The sequence below is a fragment of the Euprymna scolopes genome, chromosome 21 (assembly GCF_053919585.1).
Source record: "Euprymna scolopes isolate OS-2025 chromosome 21, ASM5391958v1, whole genome shotgun sequence".
Classification (NCBI taxonomy): Eukaryota; Metazoa; Mollusca; class Cephalopoda; order Sepiida; family Sepiolidae; genus Euprymna; species Euprymna scolopes.
In genome coordinates this window covers 55,925,218-55,933,316 of record NC_136502.1, presented here as the reverse complement: position 1 = coordinate 55,933,316, position 8,099 = coordinate 55,925,218, and positions in this window count along the sequence as shown.

The window sequence follows — 8,099 nt, the reverse complement described above, 5'->3', positions numbered from 1 at the left end:
TTAATTATTTTGATAATAAAGATTTTACTTGAGTCATTTTTACATAAAAATTTTCATTGATTTTTTTCAATTAACATTTTGATGGAACAATATTTCAATTAACATTCCCATTGATTTTGGTATATTTTTAATAAGCATTTTCATTGAATTATTTTTTTAAATAAACATTTTTATTAAATTATTTTTTAATTAACATGCTCAATTCTATATGTTTTCAATTAACATTTTCATTGAATTTGTTTCACTTAACATTCTCATTGGATTATTTTTGTCAATTAATATCTTCATAAAATCTTTTCAATTAATATTTTTATTATATTTTTTCAATTAACACTTTTTAATATTTTTCCAGTAACATTCGCATTGAATTCATTCTTCAATTTAAGTTTTCATTGAATTATATTAAAACAGAAGTAATTTCTTTTTCATGTAAACTTTTCACCAAGCGTTTCTGTGAAATAGAAATTTCGATACTTTTGTTTGACACTTTCCAATGTTTTACGTAAACTGTCCGAGAAAATTCAGACGACAGCACGGTTCTTATTCTGCATAAGTACTGACATTTTCTACTTCGGTCACCTACTTTAAATATTTTTCTCAATATTCGTGTGGAGGCTTTTACACAATCTACAACTGCGAATATACTATATTCTTGCCCTTATTGGATTCAAAATATAGCAAAATGCAAACTCCATTATGCTGCCATTCCGCAGTGAGTAGAATGAAAAATAGGGTACCCCTTGCTTTGTTTGTGACAACAATAACAATTAATTTCACTGCCCGACAATGGTCAAAGCCGACAGTGGACGTCCGTCACACAGCAGTGAGTATAAAAAGAGTCCCAGTATACATAATCTTCGTATAAAAATCTGTTTCATCATTTATCACAACAAAAACTGCAAAACGATTATACAAATAAGAATATTTTATCGGATATTTTTCGCGCCAAAATGTCATACTTGCATTTGTTTTCGGATGATCTGTTGAAACAATTACGTCAATAACTTATTTTCATTTATTTTTTTAATATTACATGCTATTAATAGATACCTTTTTTTTTAATATTACATACATATTAATAGATACCTAAAAATATCCATTTATTAAGCTTCCAGGTTTTTAATAAATAACATCTTTCTGAGTTCAAAATTTACTTAGAAGTTTATCCATAGACAGTATTTTACGTACTCACATAAAATAATGCGCCAAATAGTCATAGTTTGATTTGTTTTCAAGGAGAATCTTTTATCGAATCTGTTTTGCTTTATGTCATCTTTCCGCGTGCAGCGATATATATATATATATATATATATATATATATATATATATATATATATATATATATATATATATATACCAAATGACAAAAGTCTATATTCCAAATTTCATGATGTTGACAATCTTACAATTTATTCTTTTAATTACGTTGACATTTACAATTCTATAGAGTATCTGTTCAGTAGTGCAAAATCATTCACTTAATTATTATATCAGTCAATGTATCTATTTTGCCCTTAACTATCAATCCGCCAAATGAAAATAAAATGCTTTTGGGCATGATTACAAAGTTCGAAAATTGGAAGAGAAGTTGCAATTACCTTTTATTTTATCTTTTATTACGCCATTTTGGATTTTCAAGTAAAGACACTGAAATTTAAATATTCGTATTAATAAATTATATTAATTTTGATATGCACCATTAAAATATTCTCTTTAGTATTTTAGTATTTTATTATTTATAATTAATCTACATATACTTTGATAATATTAATAATTTTGATATATTAATCATATCTATATATTTATTTAATTTCATACGAACCTAATAACAAAATATATATTCTATATTCTGTTATACCACTTGTTGATTTTATCTAAATTTTATATCTATATATAATTCAGTTTTATTACTATTTTATTTTAAATATTTAATTCAGTTTTATTATTACATGATTAATTTTTTATGTCATTTAATTATTTTTATTTCATTGATTTTAATATCAAATTTCCCTTTGTAACATTTTATAGTAATTTGTTTTAATACAATTAAAGGCCGATAATTCACAAGTCTCCCTTCAACAAACAGTTATATTAAACGATTTTTTATTATATTGGTAAATAATATGTTTACCTAGTTTTATTGTTATTATACTATATATTATTTATATATTAATCCAATTTGTATTATAAGTTGATTTATATCATCTATTGAAATTAAATATTAATATTTAAGACATGCCAGTTTAAATTAATCTATGTTTATAAGGTTTATTTATAATCTAAGTTTAATTATAATAGAAATGAACGCTTAGCTAGGGATAAAAGGGGGGGGGGAAATTGTATTAAATAATTTAACCATGTTGGGAAAATGATTTCATGATGTTGGCTATCTTACAATTTATTCCTTTAATTATGTTTACATTTACAATTCTTGGCAGGTACTTGTTCGTAGCGCAAAATCATTCACTTAATTATTATATCAATCAATGAATCTATGTTGAATTTAACTCATCAGAAGAAATAGCAACTATTAATCTCCCAGAAGAAAATAAAATGCATTTGGTCATGATTACAAAATTTGAAAACTGGAAGAGAAATTGCAAATGCCATTTATTTTATCGCGCAATTACGATTCAAGAATATCTTAATATAATAATTACAAATGATAAAAGGGGAAAAGTTAATTTTTAAATAAAAACATTTAAAATAATTGAATTAAAATGAATAGAAGTATTATGTATGCAATAATAAATCAAAATAAAATTGATTAAAAGAAATAAATAAAAATAAATTAGTAGAAATTAAGTAAATAAAATTAAATATTAAGCTGATAAATATATAATAGCTAAAATCAAAATAAACAATTATTAATGTATATAAATTAAATTAAATTAAAATTAGAAAAGTAAAAATGTATACAAATTAATTAATGAATATATGATAGATTGAAGGAAAATATTTTTGTATATTGCAATTTATTGTTAAATTTAGAACTAGTTTTTTATGACTACGTTCTTGTAAGATTGCAATATAATTTGCGAACCGAATTTTATCAAAACACGATGTAATGCTCACGGCTTCACTCCATAATTGCACATATTTCTCGTTATATCTTTCTAAATCTACCGTTAATTTATCCATATAATCATGAATAAAAGCATTTGAAAGTTTTTGTCCTTGTTGTAACCTCGTTTTTTTTTATTTTAAATAAAATAAACGGAGGACATACATTATTATTTACACAAGAATTTAGAAATGTTATATTTTCTTGCGTTGATCTTATTTTGCTTTTAATCAATAAAATAGAGTTTAATTTCTTGATTAAACTAGAATTGTGGAGATATTTAATGACGCTTTGAGGGGTAAAAAATTTATATAACGCAATGATGAAGGGAAGACTTAAATTCATAATTAAAAACGTTTTTTTTTAAATTCAAGTTATAACATCATATAATCAATTCTTAATGCTGCAATATTTTAAGTTATAAATTTATTACATGTTTTATTAGTATATCTTGTCCTTTTCTTTTCTAGGTTTAACAAGTAGTCCTTTATTTTTCATGTTTAAGCTTAACCATATTACTTTTTATGCTCGCATTTTTGTATTGTAATATATATATATATATATATATATATATATATATATATACATATATATACACATATATACGTATATATATACATATATATATACATATATATATGTATATATATACATATATACATATATATATATATAAATATATATACATATATATACATATATATACATATATATATATACATATATACATATATATACATATATATATACATATATATATATATACATATATATATATATATATATATATATATATATATATATATATATATATATATATATAAATATTATTCGTTTTTTTAACTAGTGAATCATCGCTAATTAAGACTGGGGCCCACTCGAGGATAACTGCTTCAGAAATTGTCAGTTAGGCAATGGTCGCTACCAGTAGAGGATTGAAAATAACAGCTCCCTCTCATGAAAACCTTATGCCAAAACGCGTAGCAAAAATTCCGCTGCTTTTACTAAAACTGTTTGTTAACTTATTTTTTTTATGAAAATCGTTCCAGACAAGGAGTGAAGCTACTTAGTTTTGTGCATTTTTCGGAGTTATTTCCATAACAAAGACAGAATAGTTAATAAAATTGAAGCTGTATGCCAGACAGTGTTTTTTTTTTTTTGTTCAATTAAAAATGTGAGCTATTTCTGTTATCGACTAGTATTTTGCTATCATTTCATCCCTTGTCCGTACAAAACTACATAATCTTAAAAAAAATTGTAACGAATTATATTATTATAGTGTCAATGACGTTATACAACTTTATTTTAAAGAAATCAAAATTGTTCAGAATCAAAGTTTTCTTGCTTCCTTCGTTCCAGCTCGTTTGACTTGTTTGTCTAGTGGTCACCATCTATTCCATGATTGAAATCTTATGACTTCATACCTTGCTTAGAACGATTTCGATAAAAAAAAAAAAACATATACACCCTAATCAAGACGGCATGGTAAATTCGAAAGGCAATAACTGATCCAAATGTTTCCAGTCGTGCCACAATGGATCCAAAACGTTGCTGCGTATAGCCTCGGACTGGCACAAGGCAATGTGGATCGAGATCAGAATTTCTCTTCTCTTAAATCAGTTGTCGCCTAAGCACAATCTATCAGGAAACTGTTAAATATAAGTGAAGCGGTTAATGGCATTTCTTAACGAAATTCCAAAAAATTCTGCCACGACTTTTTAGCGAGAGTTGATTTTTTTTTTTATCAGATTTTTTTTTTAATCGCCATTTTGGTAAATTTTATTATTCATGTGTTTGATTTTTTTTTTTTTTAATCGCCATTTTGGTAAATTTTATTATTCATGTGTTTGATTTTTTTTTATTCTCGTGTGAAGACAACTGGTGACCTTTCGTAAATCGCCCTCTGTCGGGGATCCGAGGCGACCGTCGCCTTTTTTATCACTCCAACTTCGATAGAAGGCCATGAGAAAAGAGACTTTCGACTGGATGAAAAGGATCATATGTTATCTGAAGAATTCTAGAAAAGTATCTCTCTCCCTCTCACTCTCTCTCTCTCTCTCTCTCTCTCTATATATATATATATATATATATATATATATATATATATATATATATATATATATATATATTATTTATATTCTTTGGCGTTTTACTTACATTCGTGTGCACAATACACAGATGTACTAATGCACTTTCAGACTTCTATATCGGTTTCCTTCTTGAATGAACAAACACACATACATACATGAACAAACACACATACATACATGAACAAACACACATACATACATGAACAAACACAAATACATACATGAACCTATACATATATACATGAACAAACACACAGACATACATGAACAAACACACAGACATACATGAACAAACACACATATATACATGAACAAACACATATACATACATGAACATATACATATATACATGAACAAACACATATATACATGAACAAACACACATACATGAACAAAAACACATATATACATGAACAAACACACATACATGAACAAACACACATATATACATGAATAAACACACATATATACATGAATAAACACACATACATACATGGACAAACACACATACATACATGAACAAACACATATATACATGAACAAACACACATACATACATGAACAAACACACATACATACATGAACAAACACACATATATACATGAATAAACACACATATATACATGAACAAACACACATACATACATGAACAAACACATATATACATGAACAAACACATATACATACATGAACAAACACACATATAAACATGAAGAAATACACATACATACATGAACAAACACACATACATACATGAACATATACATATATACATGAACAAACATACATATACATGAACAAACACATATATACATGAACAAACACACATATATACATGAACAAACACACATACATACATGAACAAACACATATATACATGAACAAACACATATATACATGAACAAACACACATACATACATGAACAAACACACATATATACATGAACAAACACATATATATACATGAACAAACACATATATATACATGAACAAACACACATACATACATGAACAAACACATATATACATGAACATACACACATATATACATGAACAAACACACATACATACATGAACAAACACACATATATACATGAACAAACACATATATATATACATGAACAAACACACGTACATACATGAACAAACACATATATACACAAAAAACACATATATACATGAACAAACACACATACGTACATGAACAAACACACATACATACATGAACATATACATATATACATGAACAAACACACATATATACATGAACAAACACACATACATACATGAACAAACACACATATATACATGAACAAACACACATATATACATGAACAAACACACATACATACATGAACAAACACACATATATACATGAACAAACACACATATACATACAGGAACAAACACATATATATATATATATATATATATATGAACAAAAACACATACATACATGAACAAACACACATGCATACATGAACAAACACACATACGTACATGAACAAACACACATACATACATGAACATATACATATATACATGAACAAACACACATATATACATGAACACATATATACATGAACAAACACACATATATACATGAACAAACACATATATATACATGAACAAACACTTCCAGAGGTTGAAACCCAATTACAGGAGACTAAACCAGACCTTTTATTTTTAAGTGAAACTGGCATTGGACAGGCTATTTCTCTAGAAGAGTTCACAATTAAAGGATACTCTAACTTAACCTCTAAATCTGACCCCCAAGATCGCCAGGGGCATGGAATATGTGCCTATATTAAAGATAGCTTTCCATGTGGTAGGGACATCTCCAGGGAAGATCCTAACTTACTCTCTATGTGCTTCCGGGTTGCTTTAGCTCACACTACGGCATTTTTATTTACTCTCTATCGCCCCCACAACAGCGGAGTTACTATATTTAAAAGCATATCTGAGAAAATTGACCAAGTCCTATCTGCTTATCCTTCAGCTAACATTCACGTATGTGGAGACTTCAATGTTCACAACGTCGAATGGTTGACCCACTCAAACAAGACCGATGATGAGGGGAGGTTCTGTCATGATTTCTCCATTGACTATGACCTCACTCAGATTGTTCAGGAACCCACCCGTGTGCCCGACAATGACGGCCAGTATGCGAGCCTACTAGACCTTTTTCTCACAACTTGCCCTGAACTATGTTCAGTTTCTGTTCTGTCGCCTTTTGGATCTTCCGACCACTCTGTTGTATCAATTAAGATAAAAATGAAATGTAATAAGTCCCCAGACGTACCTCTCCATCGTACAGTATATCGATACACTAAGGCTGACTGGGATAGCTTCCGTACATTTATAACTGATCTACCTCTGCATTCCATATTTAAAAAGGATGTGTCCTCTATAGTATTAGACCTGACGGAATGGTTAATTGTAGGTATTGATCGTTTCATACCCTCGAAAAAGTTTCATCAAAAACCTAACAGCCAGCCATGGTTCTCTCCAGAATATGCTGCTGCCATTGCGCACAGAAATCACTTTTTCCACTGTTTCCAACGTAATAGATGTATGGAAACTAAAGCCGCTTTCAGGACTGCCAGCAACCATTGTAAGAAAGTAATAAAGAGCGCAAGATGGTTGTATGCTCAATCTGTTAAGTCCAAAGTAGCTGAGCAGCGGCTTGGTTCCCACCAGTTTTGGAAAATAGCAAACAGAATTCTGAACAGAAGTGTGCGCTCCATTCCAACTATCATCAATGGACCTGAGGTAATCTCGTCAGCATCAGACAAAGCCAAACTCTTTGTCAAGAACTTTGCAGCTAATTCTACCTTTTGCGATCAAGGCCGCCAACCCCCAATATTTCCTTCTGTATCTGAAAAAACACTATGTGATATACGTATATCTGTACGTGATGTTGCCAAGCTAATCACAAACCATGA